Below are 9902 nucleotides of genomic sequence, written 5' to 3'. Positions count from 1 at the left end.
TGCTAACTAAGCTCCTTCAGGTCTAGATCCAAGAGTGGTCTAGCTGAGTCATGAAGTGATTCTATGTTCAGTTGGTTTTTCTCTTTAACTTCCATAGTGATTTCTATAGTGGCTGAACAAGTTCACATCCCACCATAAGCGAACATAGAGGTTCCTCTTCCCCCACATCCTCATCACCATTTTTTTGTTCCCTGTTTTGTTAAGGACTGCCATTCTGACTGGGTAAGATAGAATCTCGAAGCAGTTTTAATTTGCATTTTCTTGATGGCTAAGGATGTTGCACAGTTTTTCAAATATTTATTGGCCATTCATATTCCTCCTTTGGAGGACTGTCTACTCAGTTCATTGGGCTGTTTATTGATTGGATGATTGGGTGCTTTGTGGGAGTTCTACAACTCTTTATGTCCTAGATTTGAAGCCCTGTAGTGCACAGGTGGCAGAGACCTTTGCCCATTCTATAGGCCATTTTCGTGCTGGCGGTGGTTTCTGTGCTGTGCATGTAATCCTATTTGTGAGTTCTTGAGATTATTTCCTATGCCATTAAAGTTCTGTTCAGAAAATCCTGCCTATGCCAATAACTTGAACTATTTTTCTCTAGGGTAGTGGTTCTCAACCTATGGGTCATGACCCCTTTGGAAGTCACATACCAGATATTACATTGTGATTCATAACAGTACTGCTCTGTGTGTTCGCCTCCATACCAGTCCTATGCTGATTTTGTACTATGATTCTGTAACATGATTTGAGATCAGATCTTATGATAGCTCCAACAGTGTTTTGACCACCAAGGATTGCATTACCTGTCTGGGGTCTTTTATGCTTTTACTAAAATTTGAAAATTGCTTTTTCTAGTTCTGTGAGGAATTTCACAGGGTTTCTGATAGGAATATCATTGGTTATAGAGATTGTTTTGGATAACAGCCATTTTCAGCTGGGCAGTGATGGTGCACGCCTTTAATCCCAGCACTCAGGAGATAGAGGCAAGCAGATCTCTGTGAGTTCGAGACCAGCCTGGTCGACAAAGCAAGTTTCATGACAGCCAGGGTTGTGTAGAGGAAACATGTCTTGAAAACCCAAATATATACTTTATATAGACATTTTCACAATATTAATTCTATCCATGAGCATGGGAGAACTTTCCAACCTCTGGAAAGATATTCTTCCTTTCTCCCTCTGATGTCTTCAAGTTTTTTTTTTTTTTTTTTGTTTTTTTTTTTTGTTTTTTCGAAACAGGGTTTCTCTGTGGTTTTGGAGCCTGTCCTGGAACCAGCTCTTGTAGACCAGGCTGGTCTCGAACTCACAGAGATCCGCCTGCCTCTGCCTCCCGAGTGCTGGGATTAAAGGCGTGCGCCACCACTGCCCAGCCAAGTTTTTATTCTATACATCTTTCACCAACTTAGGTTTATTGCCAGTTGTGTTACTTTGTTTTGAAGCTAATGTGAGTAGGCTTTCCCTCTTTTTTCTTTTATGGTGTGTTCATTTTAAGTGCATAGAAAAGCTACTGGGTTTTTTTTTTGTGTGTGTGTGTGTCCTGCTTCTTTCTGAAGGTGTTTATCAGATTCAAGAGATTCCTAGGGGAGTCCTTGTTCAAGTGTAGGGTTGTAGCCTAGTCAAATGGTTTATTGGCTTAAAGTGCTTGCCACAAAAGTCTGGCAACTTGAGTTCCATCCCTGGAACCCATTTTAGAAAGCGGAACTTCAGGCTGTCATTAAGCTGACTTGACATTTTGTCAAACTTCCTTCTACACGTCTGTGTAATCGGGGAAGGCTGACAGCAGTGAAGGCCAGTGAAGGCAGAAACTCATGACTGCCCAAGTTGCTGACAAAAAAGTGACAGTTGTGGGCTCAACCCGAAATGTGACATTTACACCTGCTCCCTCTAAGCCTCAGGAAACAGCACGGAAGAGTTGGAAAGAATATAGGAGCCAGGAGCTAGGAAGAGGCAGCCACTGTCGTAATGAATTCAGCAGCTGGGGTAACCTGTCCTGGGCCTATACAAAACTGGCCTTGGCAAGAGGCAGCCTTCCTGCTGAGCTATTAGGATGCTGGAAGAAGCTGAGTCATATTGTATTCAGTTGTATACGCGCTATTGAGTCCACCTGGCTGGAATAAACCGTTCCAAACCCATGCTCACACAGATGGCCCTTGTTAAATTCAGTGGCTCTCAAAACAAGACGACATGAATGTAGAAAAAGGATAATCAGAGAAGGGTATTGACAGGGGTGGAAGGGAGGCGATGGGGGCGGGGAGTAATCAGAGTGCATTATAATGCGTGTATGATGTTGGCAAAGAACATATTTAATTTTCTAATAGCCAGATGCAGTGGCACACGTTTGTAATCCCAACACTCCTATATGGGGAGAGTGGAGGAAGAGAAGGGAGGCAGAAACAGCTATTATAGAGTGGCAGAATCAACTGGAAACCCTGCCTCAACAAGGTAGAAGGAGGTAATCGACCCCCAAAAGCTGTCTTCCGACCCCCAGAACAGTGGGTCTCAAACTTCCTAACACTGTGACCCTTTAGTGCTGTGCTTCATGTTGGAAAGTTATTATTAACCTCAAAACTAACTCATTGCGACTTCATAACTGTAATTTTGCTACTGTTATGAATCTTAAAGTAAATGTCTGGTATGTGACCTTAAAGGGGTCGCGACCCACATGCTGAGAACCACTGCTCTGTGTGCACACCATGAGACATGGGCACATGCACTCATACACGTACACAATAATAATCTTTTTAAAAAGTCTAAGATCATAGCAGTCGCTTTTCCTCAGGCAATCGCCATGGTAAGACAAGGCGATCCCGTGTACTGGGGGATTCACCTAGGCTGGGAAAGGCAAAAATCTGTTGTGCTCATGGCCAGCAGCACCCAAACCTGTGTGCCCTTTTCCGCTCATTCAGAGAAAAAGATGAGACACACAGAAGTGGGCCGTGCGGCTGGGAAGTGGCTGCACAGGATGTGGCCACACGGGAAAGCGTAGCCGCCTTCTTCTGCTCCTTCTCTAGTTAAAGAACAACAGAATGTTTTCTTGTCTTTTCTTCAAGAGTAGCCTTTGAACTCTGTCATATTGGTCTGAGATAACATGTGACATGGGGGGGAGAAGTCTTGGGGACCCTTGAAAACGGTTTTAGACACGCTTCCTTTTCTGAGAGGGTTTCTGGAACAACTTGTCAATGTGTTTGTGGTATCTGACACTGAAAGGCGGGACTCTGGTAAGACCCTCCCCATCGCTCAGTCTGTCGGTCTTTCTGAGATTTCCCTGCAGCTCCCACCCATGGCCTTTGTGCTGCGGTGGGCTCTGTCCTCCTCCCAGCCTGCAGCAGTAGCGCCGGGCAAAGTCCTGACTGAAACACTTCCGCTGTGGCCTCATGGCTGGCAGCAAACGCTCTTCAGAAGAGACAAGTCCAAATCCCCAGCTGGTTCGGGATATTTTCAGTTTGTTTTGTCGCTTGGGGCAACTATTCCTCGCAGATTTTTCCTAATAAAATTCTCAACTTAAAAAATGTGTAGACCTGTCAGAATGGCTAAAATAAAAAAACACCAATGATAGCCTTTGCTGGAGAGGTTGTGGAGAAAGGGGTACACTCATCCATTGCTGGTGGGAATGCAAACTTGTGCAACCACTTTGGAAAGTGTGGCGGTTTCTCAGGAAATTCGGGATCAACTTACCCCTGGACCCAGCAATACCACTCTTGGGAATATACCCAAGAGATACCCTATCATACAACAAAAGTATATGCTCAACTATGTTCATAGCAGCATTGTTTGTAATAACCAGAACCTGGAAACAAGCTAGATGCCCTTCAATGGAAGAATGGATGAAGAAAGTATGGAATATATACATATTAGAGTACTACTCAGCAGTAAAAACCAATGACTTCTTGAATTTTGCATGCAAATGGATGGAAATAGAAAACACTATCCTAAGTGAGGTAAACCAGACCCAAAAAGAGGAACATGGGATGTACTCACTCATATTTGGTTTCTAGCCATAAATAAAGGACATTGAGCTTATAATTTGTGATCCTAGAAAAGCTAAATAAGAAGGTGAACCCAAAGAAAAACATATAGGCATCCTCCTGAATATTAACCTTCATCAGGCGATGAAAGGAGACACAGACAGAGACCCACATTGGAGCACCGGACAGAAATCTCAAGGTCCAAATCAGGAGCAGAAGGAGAGAGAGCACGAGCAAGGAACTCAGGGCCATGAGGGGTGCACCCACACACTGAGACAATGGGGATGTTCTATCGGGAACTCACCAAGGCCAGCTGGCCTGGGTCTGAAAAAGCATGGGATAAATCCGGACTAGCTGAACATAGAGGACAATGAGGACTACTGAGAAGTCAAGAACAATGGCAATGGGTTTTTGATCCTACTGCACATACTGGCTTTGTGGGAGCCTAGACAGTTTGGATGCTCACCTTAGGAGACCTGGATAGAGGTGGGTGGTCCTTGGACTTCCCACAGGGCAGGGAATCCTGATTGCTCTTTGGGCTGATGATGGAGGGGGACTTGATGGGGGGAGGGGGAGGGAAATGGGAGGCAGTGGCGGGGAAGAGACAGAAATCTTTAATAAATAAATAAATTAAAAAAATAAATAAAAAATGTTTCTTGAAATAATTTATTATACACACGATACTTCCTCTCTTCTATTTGGGCCTCCATCAGCATTCAGCCCTCATGGCTAAAGAGCCAAAATAGAAGCCACTGAATCTGTCTGCAAAAGAAATTGGGAAAATGGACAAACAAGATATAAAAAGGTGAGAATTGACTAGCTGCTCATTTAGGAGGGCTGCGGAAGTTCAGAGGCATCTTAATTACAAGAGGTGTTTGGAAAGCATGTTGTTCCTGCTGTAACTGATGTGGGACCCGGGGGAATGGGACCAATAGATGAGGCAGACTAAAGTTTCTCACAATAGCCAGCTTTCCTCAGAGCCTCAGACGTCTGTACTCTGAGGGTAGGAAGAGTCACCCGAGTAAAGCGCACAATCTCAAGGACAAGCTGCACAAGGCAAACCCACGTTTTCCACAGAGGCGCATGAGCAACAACAGCTGGAATAAACTCACTCCCTCTCTGCCACACCTGGGAGGGCCACAACGGCGCACTCCAAGAACAGTTCGTGCGTTTGAAGAAACAGGCCACACGACGCTCGTTTTCTTTGAGTTTTCTCATGAGCACTCAGCGTTCTCATATGACTCCACTCTTGGACTCTGTTCCGACAGCACGCTTCTAAAGAAATCATTGTAGGGCCGGGCGGTGGTGGCGCACGCCTGTAATCCCAGCACTCGGGAGGCAGAGGCAGGCGGATCTCTGTGAGTTCGAGACCAGCCTGGTCTACAAGAGCTGGTTCCAGGACAGGCTCCAAAACCACAGAGAAACCTTGTCTCGAAAAAACCAAAAAAAAAAAAAAAAAAAAAAAAGAAAAAGAAAAAAAAGAAATCATTGTAGTTTTACATGTAAATTCCAGTGTTTCTGAGAAGAAAATTCAGGAAATTATGTACTCTTTGGGACTATCTACTTCATGGAATTTTTACCATTTGCAAATGGAACCTTATACTCATCAGCAGTCATGAGTTATTACTCCTCAACCATAGTGGATCTATTTTCTTTATGTGTTAATTTACTCTGAGTATTTCAAATAAGCAGAATAAAACATTTTATGGCTTTTTGTATCTGGCATCTTCCACTTTGTATACAGGTTTCCTTCCATCCTTTCTCCCTCCCTTCCTTCCTCCCCCTCCCTCCCTCCCTCCCTCCCTCCCTCCCTCCCTTCCTTCCTAGTTTTTTTTTTTTTGAGCAGGGCCATGAAATGTAGTCAAGATTGACAGTGAATTCACTATGTTAGGTGAGTATGGACTTGAACTTGCCATTCTCTTGCCTCAGTTTCCCAAGTGCTGGGAATACACATCGTCCTCACTGTGCCCAGTTTTGTACAATTCTTTCATATTTTAGCTATGTTGTATCATATATTAGTACTTGATCCTTTATTGCAATTGAAAAATATCCCATTACATTGCAATTTTATGCCAACATTTTCTTATTATCTTTCATTTGGTTGATCATAATTATACACATTTATGGAGTACTATGTGGTGCTTTAGTCTGTGGATGCAATATAAAATGGTTAAATCAATCTAACATAATCATTAAATTGTGCTTAGATCATAATTGCCAATGATTTAGCATTTACTTTCCTATCTCTTTTACGATGAGTAAATTTGAAATGTGCTTAGTCTATTTGGAAATATATAAGGCATTACACTGACTGTAGTCAGTAATGTATTTCTCTTTTTCTAGAACTTTGTACTCTTGGTCAACAACTTTCCATGCCCTCTTCTTTTTTGATTATAGCTATCCTAGTGGGTGTTAAGCATGTGAGCTTGTGTGTGCATGTGTGTCCATGTGGCTGTGTACATGTGCATTAATGTTGTTGTGCATGTATGTGTGGGTGTGCATATGCATGGTGCTGCATGGATGTGTACATGTATGTATGTGATGTGCATGTTTGGTTGCATGTGTATGTGCTTGTGTGTGCTTGTGTGTATATGTGCCTGTGTTGTTGTGTGTATAAGTATGTGTGTGTATGTATGTGTGCATACATGTGTGTGTATATGTGTATGTGCGTTTATGTGTGCATGTTTGTATATGTGTCTCTGTGTATGTTTATGTGCATGTATGTATGGTTGTGTATGTGAGTATATGTAGTTGTGTGTGTATGTGTGGTTGTATGTGTGTGCCTGTGTGTAAGTGTGTGCCTATGTGTATGTGCATATGTGTATGTGTGTTTGCTAAAGATAAAGAGCAGGACCTTGAACATAATTGTCAAGCCATCTATTTCTGAGCTAAATGTTCAGCTCATTTTGGCTCTGGTTTACATTTCTTCAATGACTAATAATGCCAAATACTTTTTGATGTGCTTGTTGTAGACCTTTTTTTGGAGAAACATTTATCCATGTCCTCGGTTCCCATCACCTCTGTTGCAACCTGTCTGGCATCTATACTATCCCCATGCTGCATGACTTAGGAATTCCCAGCTGGCTCAGAATTACTAGGGCTTTGCATCGGTCACTGACAACCTCTCTATTTCTTGTCCCACTTTTAAACTCAAGAATGATTAGAAAAGAACAAATCCGTTGACCTGGCCAATCACATAGGATGCCTGGTTTTGTGTAGCTGCCTTCAATTTCTGTAGACCAATGGCCTCTAATCAGGACAAACTTGAAAGCATCCCCTCTCCCCCACTATAAAGCTCTCCTATCCCCTGCCTGGCATTATCTGCTAAATGCAAGTGATGGTGTCCGTCTCCCTTGCAACACATAGCAATTTCTGAACAAAGAGCCTGCTTGTTCTCATTTGGGTAGGTTTTGTTCATTTTCTCAGTGGATTGCTAGATAAAACACTTCTCATTTATTAAATACAAATTTTAGATAAACAACAAGTAATTTGTTAGCAGGGCTGTATCCCAACTGTTGTATGATTAATATTTGCTTAACTGGAGCCCTGTGCACTCGTAAAGCTATAGGCCAATACAGATCCGCAGACAGAAGGGTAGTGGCTTTTCTAACACCAGAGAACTGGATGATTCGGCTCAGCTGAGCCCTCTGGCTTGCCGAGTGCCGAGGAAAGGGCACTGTTGCTTTGTTGTGCTGTATTCTTGTAGCAGGCTAGAGATTATCCTCTGATCAACATGCTTTCATTTACCTTTATTAGGCTGTGGGACTTTCAAATTATTGTTTGGGTTTTAGCTGCAGACAATACAAGGCATTTCATTCTAAAAGCCCTTCGCTCCTTGCAAGTTAATTAAAGGCACTTCTATGGTCTCTGCTGCCAGTTTCCCCTGCTCTTCATTCGAGTAATGTTAATTTAGTCCCCAGGGCCTCTGGAGATTCATGCAGGCTTCAATTCTGATTTATTTTTGTCTTGACCAGATGGCTCCAGGTTCCTGTGATTGCACCAATGTCTTTTGGATTATCCTGTTTATCTTTCCCAGTGCCCAAGGTTAGGGTTGATTCTTATGAGCCATGTTTGCCATCAACATAAGCCATTTACCTCCACTGCTGCTTGGACATCAAAACCAGAGCTATTAGATGTGATATATGGTTTTCTAAACTCTGACAGAAAGTGGTAGAAGGTTGGTTTGTTTTTCCACATTTCAGAAGCTGCAGTCACTGGAAAGGCAATACTGAACATGGAGGAAGGGTTCCGGTTAGCCCTCACTGGGTCGATCTCTGCATTTTCAGGAGTAGTCATGAAGACCACAAACAGACTATCTCTAATAAAGTTAATAAACATACAAAGGAACATATGATGTTTGAAGAAACAATACTTCAAAACCAGCAAAAGCGGTGCCTCACTGTGAGATTTTGGATTAGAGTCACACAGAGGGAACACTCAGTTCTTGTTAAAACAGCACCTTCATGTTCTGACACAATGAACACTCTGGTAGCCATCCAGGCTAAAGTGTAATACTCTCTGGGCAGGGGTTTTGAAGCCTTGGACAATGTGCTGGAAGACACACTCTAGAGAGGGCTATGATTTTCGGACCTAGGCATCTAGGGGAGAGGGAGGTCCCCTTGGTCCCCTTGATTCTCATATGTGCTCTTTTGGCTGGATTTAGAGAGCAAATTACCACAAGCATGGGCAGTAAGAGGAAAGCAGGACGTGGACCTGTGACCTCTACACAAGCGCAGTTCAAAGAAATGAGCCAAGTCCAACGCATGTGTTTTTTGACAAAGAACAACAGTTTTGAAGAAATGAGAGGATGAGGGCATCTCTGGACTAGGGTAGTCCATTCTAGGGCTGTCCAGTCTCTAGTGACTAGGGTAGATGGGAAAGTGTGAGAGCTAGTGGAAGAGAGAGGAGGCACCAATGAGATTTTTTTATTTAGGTGCATTATGGCCCAAATTGCACATCTTGGTGTCTAAGGCTATTTTCTCACCTTAATAGGGATGACTCTCTTCTGGAATTAGTCTGTACAGCTTCCTGTATGCAGCAAAGACAAAGTCGCATGGCTTTCTTGACAGTTACAGAAATCAAGTGACTTGGGCTTAAAATAATCACCATGTTAGTGTGCAAATTTAGTATGATTTGAGATGGCATGTCCTCATTTTTTACACATATGTGTATGTCCACATATACATACCAACACACATATAATCCAGAAATGAAAAATTATCATTTTTAGCAATTACAGTTACCCAAGCCCTCTCAAAGAGCAAACCATAGCCATCAAACTGTAAAGATGCATGGTTAATGAGGGCGTTGAGAATCCTTGTTTTGATTCCCAGATCAGTTCCTTTCCTGGCCTACCCATGCAGTGCACAGTCCCAGTAGGCTCAGATAGCAGGGAACACAGATTGCCCTTTATCTTGGAGAATTCAAATCAGGAATTTATGAGGCTAGGGATGGAGTCAGTGGTCTGTTCCATGCTCAGGGCCCGAGTTCATCCCTCAGTGCCAAAACGAAAAAAAAAAATCCCTAACTTCTGGGATCTAATTAGCCTTATTGGGTGGCTTGTTTTGGCTGGCCCTAGGGTGGGAAAAGTTAGTAAAGCAGTATGCTTGTCTCACTGGCCAGTTATAAGGCTTCACCTGCAAAAGGAATGCAATCCTGCACTACCCGTGAAGAATAAGGCAAAGCTAAAACATGCCATCTAGTGCTGGGCAAATGAACCTGGGCGGCTTCTGTTGCTGAGTTGATCTGGACCTTGAGAATTAAGAACTGCTATAGCAGGTCAATATATTTTGTGTATCTTTGGCTGCGGTGAAGGCGGAGTTAGGGTGCAGGAAAAAGTGTGAAGATAGACTTAAATGAGGATGGAACTGAGGCCTGGAGCATGGAACATATCCCTGAGCTACATCCCTAGCCTCATAAATTCCTGATTTGAGTTCTCAAAGA

This window comes from Microtus pennsylvanicus, chromosome X (genome assembly GCF_037038515.1).
Source record: "Microtus pennsylvanicus isolate mMicPen1 chromosome X, mMicPen1.hap1, whole genome shotgun sequence".
In the NCBI taxonomy this organism is placed as follows: domain Eukaryota; kingdom Metazoa; phylum Chordata; class Mammalia; order Rodentia; family Cricetidae; genus Microtus; species Microtus pennsylvanicus.
This window is presented reverse-complemented; position numbering follows the sequence as displayed.